At 45.3% G+C, this 15,297-nt stretch overlaps 1 protein-coding gene across 9 annotated transcripts in view; it reads right to left on the bottom strand.

The window, feature by feature from the left end:
* Window positions 1–5,307, bottom strand: part of Kidins220 (kinase D interacting substrate 220) — a 101,358-nt gene extending 96,051 nt beyond the window's left edge. For all 9 annotated transcript variants that reach the window (XM_047521970.1, XM_047521961.1, XM_047521963.1 and 6 more), the window contains exon 1: window positions 5,161–5,307. The gene's annotated coding sequence lies outside the window, so the exon portion shown is untranslated. The remainder of the gene's footprint in view (window positions 1–5,160) is intronic.
* Between the last annotated feature and the right edge of the window lie 9,990 nt (window positions 5,308–15,297).

Below are 15,297 nucleotides of genomic sequence, written 5' to 3'. Positions count from 1 at the left end.
TGCCAGTCCCTCTTCTCTCATGTCTCCAACAACTCTTACCCAAATGTCATCCCCAGACCCTGTCCTGGTACAAACACTCCCAGACCTGGGGGCAGTCCTCACCACTGCCACACAGAACCCAAAGTGACCCTCCTAAAGTGTTAAGTCTCCTTGTGGCCATTCTGTGCTCAAAACTTCCCAACAGTTGTCCTCTGACTCTAAAGAAAACCCCAAATCCTTGCCACAACGTATGAGGCTCTGCTTGATCACCTCCTAGCACTCTTCACTTCACTCTGTTCAGACCACACTGAGTTTCCAAGATTGTGTACAAATATCACCTGATCATATCTTCCTTGACCACTGTGTAAAAAACAGTCATCACCCCACTATGAGCCCCACTCCATAATCCTGCTTTATTCTCCCAGATGACACTTAGCATCACTCAACATACCACTGACTTTTTGTGTCTGTTCCCCCAATTCCAATAATGAGACTAGACTGTTTTGTTCACTGCTGAATCTCCATCACTTAGAGAAGGGTCTGGAAGACAGTATGGCCGTGCTGATCTAACTTCCTGGGATGCCTGGTCTAGTATTAACACACTAGCGAACCACAAGGTCTTCTTTAAACCTCAGCTCCAGGGTCAGTTCTCTGGGATCTCCTGTTCTCTTCTTCTCAGTCCTGGACAGTGTCATCCAGGACACCTACACTTCATTCATGATTTTAGTTTTACACTTATAATAATAACAATCATTACTTCACTGTGAAATCTTGTGAACAGGAAATACATCTTATTCATCTTTTCATCCTAAGGAACTGAGAACTTGGTACTTATTCATCTTTTCATCCTAAGGAACTGAGAACTTGGTACCATGTCAAAAATGGTTATGGAATTAACTAGAATATAATTACATAAGCCACCTGAAACCTAAATTTTAATTTTATAATTGGTGAATTTGAGTAAAAGAGAGTTCTTTGTACTAGTCTTACAAGTCTTCTCATAAGCTAGACATTACTTTAAAATAAAAATTTAAAACACAATATCTGACAAAGCCCTTGTTTGGATCAAATATTTCTAATTACCACACCATCACACAAAACTGGAAGAAGTGTAGTAAAGGAGCTACAAATATCAATTTCCATTATTAAAGAAAGCAAAGATTGAAAATCTTTGATTTTCATACCTTGCTACTTCTCTACCCACAATTTGTTATGTAGATTGTATGTGAATCACCTTTGGATACTTAAAACATAAAAAGGTTATTTTCAGGCAAGGGGTGTAGCTCAGAGGTACAGCACTTGACCAACATGCACAAGGCCCTGGGTTTGAACCCTAGCACCACCAAAAAAGGGTATCACTCTTATTTTTGCTTTAGACTAAGATTACACAAAAATATTAATAGAACAGTTTTTTATATCTTTTATATTGAATTTGCTTTGCCTTAATTCCCCCCAAATTGTCCTTTGAATGAATCTCCTGTAAAAGTGATCTATTTTGTCATATGATTATGTGAAAATGTATCCAATTCACATAGCTGTAACTCAGTAACAGTTAACCTGCTGAAATCTATTGGTAGTTCCAAATCTGCAAGACACTGTGTTATGGGCTCTGACAGACAAGGTGGATAAGAAACTATTCCTGCCCTATGGAGGCTCAGGTCTCTTTAAAGTACTGGGGACACAGGGAAGGAGAAAATGCCTAGAAATAAAACTGGCAAAAATTTGTAGTTGTTAGAGCTGGGGATGGGTATGAGCATTCATGACATGATTCTCTCCTTTGTGTATTCTCAGGGAAAAAATAGTATAGCAAGCTTTGCTGACCATCCAACATTCTAAACTTTGGAATCTGGTAATGTCTGCATTCCTCCATTCTTCCCTTCTACATTATTATAAGTTTCTTGATGGTAGGAACTTCACAAGTTCAGAAGCACCTTAAACACTTCCTTGCATATATTAACTGATATATGGTTCCTGAACTGAATTTGATCCAGTCACATCACATAAACACTTTTATGTTTTATGTGATGTTTAGCTGAACGAGCCCAAAGGACAGTCTTATTTGTTCTACAACTATGTACTGGGCACCATTATGTGCAAGACCATGTTAGCCTGCAGTAGATTTCTACCATGTTCTCAACAAAGTTATAGTACTCCATGAGACATCATCTTCGGGAAAACAGCATCACTTTAGTTTATATTATTTTTTTCATTTTATAGATGACAAAATAGGTTTGCATAAATAAGTAGTGTGCCTAACATGATACAAATAGCAGCTGCTTGGGGCTGGGGAGATAGCTCAGTTGGTAGAGTGCTTGCCTTGTAAGCACAAGGACCTGGGTTCGATCCCCAGCACCCAAAAAAAAAAAAAAAAAAAAAAAAAGCAAATAGCAGCTACAGCAACTAGATGAACTACAACAGTGCTGTGAGAGTTCTGGGAAGTTACTACTCCGGCTAGAGTACCATGGAAGGAAGCATCATTCTGTGTAGAAGAACCAGAAGTTCATTAGGTGGGAAATGAACAAAGGGCACACCAAGCAAAAGAAAGAGACTGAAAACAGATGAAGAGGGTGTAGATGAGTGATTATGCAGTGTACACCCAGGGTATGATGAACAACAGGAGTGGGATGTTTACGTGTGAAGTAAGAGCTAGGGCCAGAAAGTTAAGGTGAGTTAGATGGATCATCTCAATGAACAAGGCTGTCTCGCCTTTGTTCTTCTATCCCTAGAACCTATTACAGGTCTAGAGCAAACTTAATAGACAACTGTCAAACTGAATAACTGCAGAGGTATACTAAAGATTCATCTTCTGAAGGACTCTGCCCATCTATATCCCTTGCTATCCTCAACGGCTGTGTTTGCTACCATGAGCCATAACAAGGGATGAGCATACAATCACCACATGAGATGCTCAAAAAGATAAGCTGCATCAATCTAGAATTGGAATTAAAAACTATGCCAGTCATTAGGGACCATGTATAAAACAATGCAATTTGGGTTTGGGGTTGTGGCTCAGTGGTAGAGCCCTTGCCTAACATGTGTGAGGCACTGGGTTCACATATCAGCACCAAGTATAAATAAACAATATAAAGGTTCATCAACAACAAATAAAAATATTTTCAAAAAAGCAATTTTGAAGCAGCCAATCAGCAGAGAGAGAATTCAACAGATATGAATAGTCAAACGAACTCCTCCTTAGTAAGAGAACAAATGTGACCCCCAAGAAAGATGCAGAACATGAAGTTGCCTGGAGTCCTGACTTCTCACGTGGTCTTGCAGCCTCCTTTTCCTTAGTTTCTTCTCCTTGCCTTCTATAATATGGTTCTACTACTGTAGCTCATGCAGGGGAAGATGACAGTTCTTGAGCAAAAGCAGGAAGAGAAGAATGACACACTCAGTGGCAATCAGAAAAATTAACCTCTCAGCAACTCAGACTGGAAAAACACAAAGAATTAGAACTCTAGAACCAGTCGGAGGTCGACCAAAACAGCCCACAGGAGAAGGATCAGGCAGTGGGAATGGAGAAGGTAGCAGCGTGAACAATATAAAATCCCCAATATTTGACCTGCTTGACCCACCAAAATATCCAGAAGAGGTATTCTGGATGGAAAAAAAAGAAATCATACGAATGGAGAAGAAAAGTGGTCAAAGATGACTAGATGGCACATGCCCATGACTAGAGGTTGTTTTTGCCATTGATGAAAAAAGAGCAGAGGTATTTCTGCATGGTTATGCTGGCTTCCTCACCACCCCAGCTTGAAGAATGAGGCTGTGTGGTGCTAAAGGTGAACAGCTCAGAAAAGGCTGGGTTGGAGAAATTCACCCAGTTTTTGGAAAAACAGACTTTGAAATCAACCACAGGGTTTAGAAAAGGTTTCTCAAACAGGTGTGCATTAAAATTAGATCTGTGAGTCTTGTCAAATACTATACACTGCCTCCTTCCCCACAGATTCCCATTTGGTAGATCAGTGGTAGGCCCAGAAACTGATATTTTAACACCCCAAAATGATTCTGATGAACAGCACACACTGGCAAAAGCAGGGAACAAAGAACATACTTTGACGCGGCAGTCTATCAACCGTGACTTCACACCAGACACCCGCACAGGTAGATGTCCTGTTCTCAGTGCTGCCAAAATGTGGGCAGGAACTAACCTACTAGAATCACCCCAAGAGGTGATTCCTGAGCCACACCCCAGGTCAAATGAATGGTAATCTCTGAAAGGTAAAAAAGCTGCATTTTAACAAGCACCTCTAGGGAACAGAGATGGCTCCAGTTATTAATAAATACTTTTCATTTTATTAAATCTTTTCTATATGTCAAAACAACCTCAAAGAATTAAAAAAAAAAAAAAAAAACAAAAAAAACCGACATTGGGTGGCTGACAAATCATGGACGCATGATAATCAATGGTTTGCTGGTATTTTGCAAGGCTTATAAAAGCCTGCGCAGGACAATGGAGCAATGGAGCCCAGAATAAAGCAAAGGAGAAAATAGTAACACCTCGCACAGGAAGCCTAGGAAAAGAAACCCAGACTGTCCGCCTTAGCTGTACCTACTAAAAGGAATCCTCGAGGGAGTGGGTGTGCCAGCGTCTGCTCCTCAAAGAAAAATAACTGTTTTCCTAACGTCTTTCACCCGCGCCCCTGGAAGACTGACCAGCAGAAACACCAACTCTGGCGACCTTTCCCGCTTCCTGCCTCCCGCGACTCGCCCCGAAAGCAGGACCCGAGCGCCCAGCCCAGCGGCGCACCCCCTCCCCGCGGCCCGCGCACCCCCAACCCTCGTCCGCGGCGCGCCCCTTCCCCGCGGCCCGGGCACCCCCCACCCTCGCTCCGCGGCGCGCCCCCTCCCCGCGGCCCGGGCACCACCTTCTCTCCCCGCGCGGCGCGCCCCCTCCCGCGGCCCGGGCACCCCCCACCCTCGCTGCGCGGCGCGCCCCCTCCCCGCGGCCCGGGCACCCCCCACCCTCGCTGCGCGGCGCGCCCCCTCCCGCGGCCCGGGCACCACCTTCTCTCCCCGCGCGGCGCGCCCCCTCCCGCGGCCCGGGTACCCCCACCCTCGCTGCGCGGCGCGCCCCCTCCCGCGGCCCGGGCACCCCCACCCTCGCTGCGCGGCGCGCCCCCTCCCCGCGGCCCGGGCGCCCCTCCGCCTGGCCGGCCTCGAGACCCCCTCCACACTGACCGTCTCACCACCTGGGCCTGAGGACAGCGCCCTCAGCTCGGAAGAACCGGTCCGCTGGGCCGCCGGCGGTGTCAAAGGACGAGAAAGAGAAAGACCGCGGCTTGAGACGCGTTGCCCTCACCACACCCGGCGGCCATTTTCCGTCTGCCCTCGAACTGACAGGTCACGTGGCGGGAGGTCGGGCGGGGCCTCGGGTAGCCACGCCCCCAGGTGATGCATAGGGAGGAGCCCAGCGGAGGCGGGGCTGGGGCGCTGGGGCTGCTGGAGCCCAGGCCAGCGCGCGGAGGGCGAGTGGGTCGGCCCCGCGCCCTGGCACCCGCTCTGTTTTCCAAATGCGCGTATTTTCGACAACTGCCCAAGCAACATTTTTTCACTGTAAATGCTTCTGTTCCTATTATAATTATCTGCCCTTATAGTCACGCTTCAGAGAAAGAAACAATTATTACTGCAGGTGACATTGCACATTCATTGCAAATGAAGACCAGTTCGGTTCCTCCTCGAGTCCAGGAGCCAGATCTGCCTTCTCTGAGAGCCAGGGCTGCCGATCTGCCAGAGCTCCCTGCCTCCCTCGTCCCCACCCCCCACCCCTGCATCCTCCCTGACCCTCCAACTCTCGCCCCATCCTCCCTTCCATTCTCGTTGTCCCGGAGTCTGGCCTCCATCCAACCTCTGCAGAAGGCAGTCCTGACTGTCCGGTGACCAAAGGTGGACCGCTTTCCATCCACCTCCTTGACTCCCTTCTACAAATATTCCCTTCGCTGTACTAATTCTAGCTGTCCTACCATTCTTCTGGCTGCTCCCTCTCAGATTCCACCTCGCTTAAAAACTGAACTCATCACCTTCCCCACCCAATGTAATTGAACCCCCGCGCGGCTAGTCTTGGGTGACCTGGCTTCCTACCCAACTCCGAAGACAGGAAGTTTGAGCTCATTCCTCACACTGACCCCATATTGTCTAATCGGACCACCCTGACTTTAGAAACACTCATCCCCTCCTGATCTATTTAAAGGTGCCAGAAGCAACACACCAGGGCTACCCCCATCCCAAATACTCTCCCCGTGTTCATGGGTGACCTTACTAACCATTTCTCCAAGAGCTTGCTAGGTCACCGCCTTTAAAATTCTTGCAGCTTTCCACTTCTTTAAAGTTAGTTCCCAAGTTAGTACTTTTGTGTGCAAGGCTCTCGGAGTTAGCCCTGCAGACCTTGCCACCGCTCCGTCTCCTATTCCCCTCACACCCTACCCAGCCCCAAGCTGGCCAGTATTTCCAATTTTCAGAACTTTGGACCAAGTTCTTTTTCATCTCTATTCTTTTCCAAAGTGTTGTCCCATCAAACATTCTTCCTTGCCTGGTCCAACTGATCCCAACAGTGAATTCTGGTTCTAAGACATAGGTTAAGGGTCTGCTCTTTTCATGAACTTTCCTGGTCAACACAAGCGGAGTGAGGCTGTCCATCTTTGGTGCTCAGCGTTTTACTCCACAGTAAGGACAACGTGAGTACTCAGAGTGTTCAGTGAGACACATTTAACCTGTTTACCTCTCTCCCCCACTCAGGTTGCTCCATCCTTAGATTCCAAGGCACCATCTACTCCTCTTACCTAGTTGAGAATGGCATCTGGCCTCAGCAAGCCACCATAGACGAAGCCATACATTTTAGCTCTTCATTATATGCTGTTGGAGTATTCTCTTATTGTTTCAGGAGGGTCATATCACCTTCTGATGAAGCCACACTCCTTGGCTTTTCTCATGAGTGGCCAAGTTGACACACTGGTGACTATAAATCAGAATCATCTATGGACTTTTTTTTTTTCTATACCAGAGTGTGAACCCAGGGGCATTTAACCACTGGGCAACATCCCCAATCCTTTTTATTTTTTGAAACAGGGCCTCACTAAGTTGCTAAGGCTGGCTTTGAACTTCCAATTCTCCTTCCAAGCCTCCCAAGTCACAAGAATTACAAGAATGACCCATCATGCCTTCCATGGACTTTTTTTTTTTTTTTTTTTTTTTTTAATTAAGACTCTATACTTACTGGGACAAGGAAAGAAATGTGAATATTTAATTTTTATTTACATTTATTTATTTATGGTACAAGGATTGAACCCAGGGACACTCTGTCACTGAGCTACATCCCCAATCTTTTTACTTTGAGACAGGGTCTCACAAAGTTCCCCAGGCTGGCTTCAAATGCCATTGTCCTACCTCAACCTACCACATAGCTGGGATTCCAGGCCTGCACCACCAGCCCAGGTGCCGCCCCAATTTCTGTAACTCCAGCAGTATTGCTGAGTTACAGAAACTGCCATTCCGCAGCAAGCCTGGGAGATGGGCTTTAGGCAGGTCCAGACGGTGGGCAGGCCAAACTCTGCCCACCGGGAGTGAGCCTTACTGGTGGGGAGGAACACGTACAAGCCAAACAGGGAATCTGGAAAGCAACTGTAAGTAGGGCAGCAGAAGGGGAAGTGGTGGGTTCTCCAGCTGAGGTGGCCCAGCACCGCTGAACCACGCTGGGGCATTCTCAGTGAAAACCTTCGTCAATTCCCATCTTAGCCCCAGAGGCTGGTGCCTGTTACCTGGACTTGCTCCTCCCACCACCAAATGAAAAGCTCTGTGCTCACCCATCCCGCAAGCTGCTCTTTTGAGGGGATGATTTTGAAAGCAGGCCAGGTGCCAACTTGGGAAGAAGCAATGAGAAGCAGTCCTAATTTCAGCCCACATTTTAGCAGTGTATGACAGGAGGGTCCAATGCCTGGGCTGGCAGGGTGAGGGCCATCACCAGAACACCTTTGTCACCAACCCCTGCCCCACTGCAGGTCTGAACTGGGGAGGGAAGAAACTCTGAGTTCACATATGTTATTATTATATGAGCCAATACTAAAATGAGAGTTTTTGATTATTAAAAATTACTAGATGACTCCGGGCACCATAGCACACGTCTGTAATCCCAGCAGCTGGAGAGGCTAAGATAAGAGGATCGCGAGTTCAAAGCCAGCCTCAGCAAAAGTGAGGCACTAAGCAGTTCAGTGATACCCTGGCTCTACATAAAATACAAAATAGGGCTGGGGATGTGGTTCAGTGGTTGAGTGCTCCTGAGTTCAATCTCTAGTAAACCCACCCCAAAATTACTAGGTAACATTTTATCATCTAAAAGTGACATGAAAATTATGAGATCTACTCAAAATGCCATCCAAGGACAGGAAGTAAGGAGACACTGCATTTGTAGAAGTCATCCCCAAGGAAAAATGAAGGTGCTTTGTGACCCTACTCTACTGCATTCTCTTGCCTTGAATAATGATTACATTGAGTAAATTGTGTCTATTTTGATAATAAATATTTCCTGATGCCAAATGCTGCTGGTTCCTTTCATATTTACTGGCTCTAACTTGCAAAGGCAGAACTGTTACACATGTAACCAAATGCTTTGTCCTTAGTTTTATTTCAAAGAGGAGCCTCTCTCCATGTTCTTTGGTCTTTTCATGGTTTATGTACCTTGTCTAAAACTTCCTGGCAATTGTATCCCCAAGGTTTTCCTCTAGCAGACTTCCTCTGAGAGTCTGGCTTTTCTATTTGTCATGTGGTTTTGTGTAGAAGGAAAAATAGAGTTATCTTTCCATTCCTCACCGCTCTCCCCATCAAAACTGTAATTTAATCACCCTTTCATCTTTTTCCACAGTATCAGCAATTGGAATGATTTCAGCAGTCCAGAGTTTTTATATAACTTCAATTTCACTGTGTCTTATTTTCTATAGAAATCTCAAGATTTTTGCACACCACATCTCTTTAAAAATGGTTCTGATTGGAAAGCCATTGTATTCATCATAAGGAATTTGAAAAATATAAAAATATGAAGAAGAGACAGCTCCCTGTTCTCAACACTGAGTTCTCTGACTTCTTAAACAGAGATTTGAAACAGAAACTTTATTGATCATTGTTGGAAAGCGGAGGGGTGATGGGGATGTTATTTTTTGTCTTGGGTGATAACTGTGGATATCATTTCTCTTGGTATTAGTGCCAGGCTCCTCTCTGGCCTATTTGATCAGCATATTCCTTCTGCATTAAAAAAATATGTGGAAGGAAGTTTCCTTAACTCTGGGATGGTCCCAGAAAGAAAAGGAATACATAAGACGACAGTTAAAGGCAGACCTGAGATGCAAGAGAAGAAAGGCCAATGCAAAACCTCATGTTGCAGGATGGTTAGAATTGGATGGGAAAGATTTATAACTAAGCTCAGATGAAAAAGACTCATTTCTGTCCATGGCAAGTTCAGCAAGCAGGGCAGACATGTTCGTGGTGCCAACCCACTGACTAGCCACAGGTGTTTCAAACTCTCAAGGTTTTTTCATCACCAAATTCTGCCTGATAGAATTTGAAAATCCAGTTTCCCTTATGAGAGTACAATCCAATTAGGGAGACAGGTGATATGCTAATGGGGGATGTTATCAGTATTCGATGGGCTAAGAGCCAAAGAAATGCTAGTTCAGGGCAGACATGATGGATGCACACCTATAATCCCAGCACTCAGGAGGCTGAGGCAGGATTGCATGTTCGAGGCCAGCCTCAGCAACTTACCAAGACCCTAAGCAACTCAGCAAGACCCCGTCTCAAGATAAAAATTAAAAGAGCTGTGGATGTGGCTCAGTGGTGAAGGACCCCTGGTTTCAGTTCCCAGAACCCAAGAGGGGTGGGGAAAGTAATTCATAAGTGAGTGGTCTCCGGGGACTGGTGAGAAAGACGACAAGCCAGGGTCAGGGGAATTATGTGCACCAAGAAAGAAATGGGCATCGTGTGGTCAGAAATGACTGGAGGTTGACATCCAACGCCATCGGTGGAAAGGCTGACAACTGAAGTATTGTTTAGGGCAAGGCCAACTTAGCAAGGTCCAGTGCCTTCCTTCCCTTCTTGAAAACCGGAGTCACTACACATTTCCAGTGTCTTCACCTCTCATCCAAGCCAAGCCGCCGGCAATTCTGTTAGTCTCCAGAGCCACACTTCATTCACAAGCAGATTCCCATAAGAGGAGAAAAGAGCTGGAACACAAAGAGGTAGTTAATATTACATTAGATTCACTAGCTAATATTTCTAGCCCCTTTAATTTTATGAGACATGTTAATGTTTAATTTTACTGTGTGTTTGTAAATTTCAGCCGATTGTGTTGGTGCATGCCTATAATCCCAGCTACTCTAAAGATTGAGGCAGGAGGATCCCAAGTTCTAGGCCAGCTTGGACAACTTAGTGAGACCTGGTCTCAGAATAAAAAGTATTATTTAAATGGACTGGGGATGTACTTCAGTGATACAGCACTCCTTGGTTCAATCTCCCAGTACAAGACAGATAGATAGATGTAAAATTCAGATCTGCTAGTTGGATGTTTTGAAATTTCACCTATCCCATATCTTCATCTAAAATTTAGAGGGGTTGCAGATTTAGCTTAGCAGCAGAGTGCTTGCCTAACACACTCAAGGCCCTGAGTTCGGTCCTCAGCCCTGGAAAAAAAAAAAAAAAAAAAAAACTAAAATTTAGTTTCATTTTATTATATCTTTATATGTACGTGTATACATATATAATATATATAGATATAAAGATATCAATGATTCAGTGTAATTTCAATGCCCATATTTTTGGATGAATCATACAATATAAAATTCATCAGAATTCATGTGATTTTAGTACTACAGTGAGTATATCTTGAATATTTTATGCATCCTAATAATCAAAACTAAAAGACAAATTTCAATCAAGCATGCTAGTGGAAAGTCTGAATTATGTGTCTAATTACAAAACAAATGGCATTTGAAAATGCAGAGCGTATAGTCTAAAACATTTAAGGAGAAAAAAATATACCAAATAATTATTTTTAAATATCAGATCATAGATAATAAAAATCTAAATACATAAATCAAAAAATTTCTAGATTTTATTTATAGTATTGGTCAGATTTTAAAAACTTGTACTATATTTTCTTTTTCTATCTTAAATATTTGCTTTTTTACCCAATATTGTCACTTTTTTTCTGGAATCCCACCAATTTTAGGCCCTCCCCCCAAGCCAGATTTGGCCACTGATAATCATCAGTAATGGGAGAAGGGGAGCAAAGTTAGGGGTGGAGACACTTGCAGGTTGGAAGATGTGGTTGCTATGGGAATGTGCAGAGGTTCTCTCATATCCACTCAGCAAAATGGGAAAAGTCACTCTGTTGTGACTGGATGGGGAGGACATGCTGGAGTTGGGACCAGAGCAGAGAAGGCATCAAAAGTCTTTTAAGGGGTTGGGGTTGTAGTTCAATGATAGAGCGCTAGCCTAGCATGTGTGAGGCATTGGGTTCAACCCTCAGCACCACATAAAAATAAAGGTATTGTGTCTATATATATATAATCTCAAAGTCTTATAAGGGAGAGCAGAGTAAGTGAGATGGAGAACTGCTTGACCAAGTTAGACAATGCCAAGGTGAAACTAGTCAGCAGAACCACCAGGAACCCAGGGGCAGGTGTGGTGGAGGAAGCCACTGGATTTAAAAGGAGTTGTTCAGCTTTGCGGGATGAATCTTACAAAGGGAAACAGGGGAAAAGGAGTTGAGGGAATGTGCCATGTACAACTCCACACTGGGGTCTCGGTAGGTAAGAACACAAGCCAAGATCTAAGGAATAGAAGTGTGTTGGTGTCGAGGAGTCAATGGAGGCTATATACCAGAGGAAGGAGATGGAAAGGAGAACATGGTTCAGAAGGGAGTGCTTAAAACGAGACTGCTGGTAACAGCTTGGTCTAAAGCAGGCTACTGGTGGCCCATGTAGGAACGGGGACAAGACCATCAGAGGACAGCAGGTCAGGAAACTGAGAGGCCAGAATGGAAGGCTCTTATATAAGGACATTGAAATCGTCAAGAATGTGTTGTGCCAGGTGGCGGTGCACACCTGTAGTCCCAGCAGCTTGGGAGGCTGAGGCAGGAGGATCACAAGTTCAAAGCCAGTCTCAGCCACTTAGTGAGACCCTGTCTCAAAAAAAAAAGAAAAGAATACAGGCTTGGGGTGTGGCTCAGTGGTTAAGTGCTGGTGAGTTCAATCCCTGGGAAGGAAGGAAGGAATGAGGGGAGGAAGGGAGGGAGGGAGAAAAGAAGGCAAACAAATACATCGAATGTTGCATGTGACAGAAGAAAATCCCACAGATCAGTACGGCAGCAGCAGGTTCTGGTGGTTAGCCATTCACACAGGAAGTCCCACCAAAGGGCAATGGTGATACACTCACCTGTGGCTTCTAGGTCCCAGTCCATAATGGAATCGTGTCAGGAGCACATGACTGTTGGTGTCAAGTCCCTACTTCAGTGCTAGTCAGTTCCTCCAGGAACAAACTGCGAGTCATCCAGCTGATTCCTGATAAGGGAAGTATCTCGAGGTTCCATTGTCTACTTTCCTACCATTCTGGGTTAAAAAAAAATTGTTTCATTTTATGTTTATGGCCTTACAATCACATGAAAGAAAACTGCTTTCAGGAAAATACTGTCTTTAAATGAAGAGACATACATGTATTGATCCTCTTACTGTTTCAAAGTCTATAAATGCAACTGGACAACCTATTTTATTTTTATGGGTTGGAGTGGGGTTCAGTTAACATGTAATTTCTTTAAACTGCATGTTAGTCACATCCATAATTTTTTGTTGTTGTTGTTATACTGATTGAACCCAGAACCTCACACAAGCTCTAGCACTGAGCTACACCCTCAGTTCTTTCTATTTTGAGACAGGGTGTCATTAACTTGAGGAGACTGGCCTTGAGCTTATGATCCTCCTGCCTCAGCCTCCTGGGTCACTTGGATTTCAGGCATGCACCCATGCACCCAGTGAATTTCCTTTTTCTTTTTTTTTTTTTTTGTGGTGCTGGGGATTGAACCCAGGGCCTTGTGCTTCTTGCAAGGCAAACACTCTACCACCTGAGCTATCTCCCCAGCCCTCTTTTTCTTCTTCTTGACCTTTCAAGTAAACTTAGGTGACATAGGTAGAGAGAGGCTCAAAGGAGGATCGATAGGAACTTTATAAACTATTTTGTAAACTACATCTCTACCAACGAAATAGAAAAAAGATCAGAAACACACCAAAATGTGAAAACCACTGTGGTAGACTGTCTGGTGGGGTTTTTGGTTTTATTCGCTTTACTACTGAGGTCAACCCAAGGTAAAAATGATGGAGGGGCGTCAGTGTGGATGTGGGCAGCTACAAAATAACTCCTAATCAGACGGTCTGGACAGAAAATATTTGTCTATGGTACACTTCAGTCTTATGATTTTGTTTTGCTTTGGGGGGGCACAGCATGGATTTTCTAAAATTCATCAAATTTCACAATTTTTCTTGCTTTGTGCAAACTCAGAATTGTTTGTATCAAGAAGTATAGGTTCCATTTATCAAACATAAACTGATGACCCGGGGCTGGGGTTATGACTCCGGGGTAGAGCATTTGCCTAGCATGCATGAGGCACTGGGTTCAATCCCCAGCACATTAAAAGGAAAAGGAAAAAAAAAAAAAAAAAAAAAAAACCTAAATAAACAAAATAAAGGTATTGTGTCCATCCACAACTAAAAATATTTTTAAAAAATAATGACCTATTGGCTAAATAATGGTTTATACCCAGTTTTGAAAGGTACACTGCAACGTAGTTCTTCTATCCCAAACACAGCCTTCAGGACTTGACGTTTGGGCTCAATTTGGCTCCCTGCCACGAAATACGGAGATGTGGGAAGTGCACCCGTGTATCAACCAACTTAACGGCTGGTGATGAAGGCCTTTGGAAGCGGAAGTCCCACGGCCACAGGGCCTGTGGCCATTTTTACTGTGGAGTAAATATCAAATGGCGCATAGATGGTTCTACATTCATTACTCACCTTCTTGGTTGTGCTTTTCCAACTTCCAGTGCAGATCTGCTATTTACTAACACGATCACCACGCGGCGGCTGTAAGGCCCGCACACAGCAAGGAGCACAGAACCTGGTCTGGGAGGCCCGGGGGAGCTGCCGGGCCTGCGTCACCGCCTGTGGGCTGCGGTGAGCTTACCCCACACTCCCCGTAATACTGACCCAGGGGAGCTCAGCAGCACGAGGAGCAAGGAGACACAGATGGGACACTTAGGGAGCCTCTGTGGGTGGGGAGGACGATGAGCTGGGCGAGGGGCGGGGCTCGGCCGGGCAGAGATGCAGGGGGAGGCTAAGCAGGTGGGTCACCTCAGACTCCGTGCTGTCCTCAAGAGTTTATCGTGAAGGTTTCAGGAGAGAGTTTTTTCCTTCTTTGATGCTGGGAATTGAACCCAGAGGAGTTTACTAAGCCACATCCCCAGCCCTTTTTATTTTTTATTCTGAGACAGGGTCTCGTCCAGTTGCTGAGGCCGACTTTGAACTTGGGATCTTCCTGCATTACCCTCCAAGCTGCTAGATTACAGGTGTGTGCCACTGCGCCCTGCAAGTTTCGTTTTTGAAGAAAGAGAATAAAGATCTGATCCGTGGCATCAGAAACAGGCCTCCAGGTTGCGCCTTGGAGCCTGGGCTTGAGGGCAGCACCACCGAGAGCCACGCTGGGTGAGCAGCTGGGAGGCCAGGGCAGGACAGCTTAGCTTATCCTGAGGAGGACACAGAGCGGACAAGGCAAGATGGCGAGCCCACCTCTGACTTGCGTTCATCAGGGAAAGTCATGATTTTTTTTTTTAATGTTGGAACCAGGGATTGTACTGAGGGGTGCTTAACCACTGAGCAACATCCCCAGCCCTTTTTTAAATTATGAGATAGGGTCAGGGTCTCACTAAGTGGCTTAGGGCCTCCCTAAATTGCTGAGGCTGGCTTTGAACTTGCAATCCTCCTGCCTCAGCCTCCTGCCACTGGGATTATAGGCATGTGCCACCGCACCAGGCACAGGTCATGATTTTTGAGATGGAGACCACAGAGGAATTCAAGTCAGGGCAACGATATAAATGAGCAGGCGGTTTGATGAGTTGAGTTTGAAGCGACCATGCAAATATTTCGCAGGAGCTGCTCATACATTGGTTTGGGGGTGGGGAGAGGCTGGCAGGAGGTGGGATGTCTGATGGAGACGTGTGGGAGGGAGGCTCTGCACAGCAGGAAACGTGGGAGGCAGCAAGCGCGTAAACTGGAGAGAGGAGCCCGG

This window comes from Sciurus carolinensis, chromosome 13, assembly GCF_902686445.1.
Source record: "Sciurus carolinensis chromosome 13, mSciCar1.2, whole genome shotgun sequence".
Lineage (NCBI taxonomy): Eukaryota > Metazoa > Chordata > Mammalia > Rodentia > Sciuridae > Sciurus > Sciurus carolinensis.
Note: the sequence above shows the minus strand (reverse complement) of the source record. Positions and strands in the feature narration are given on the sequence as shown.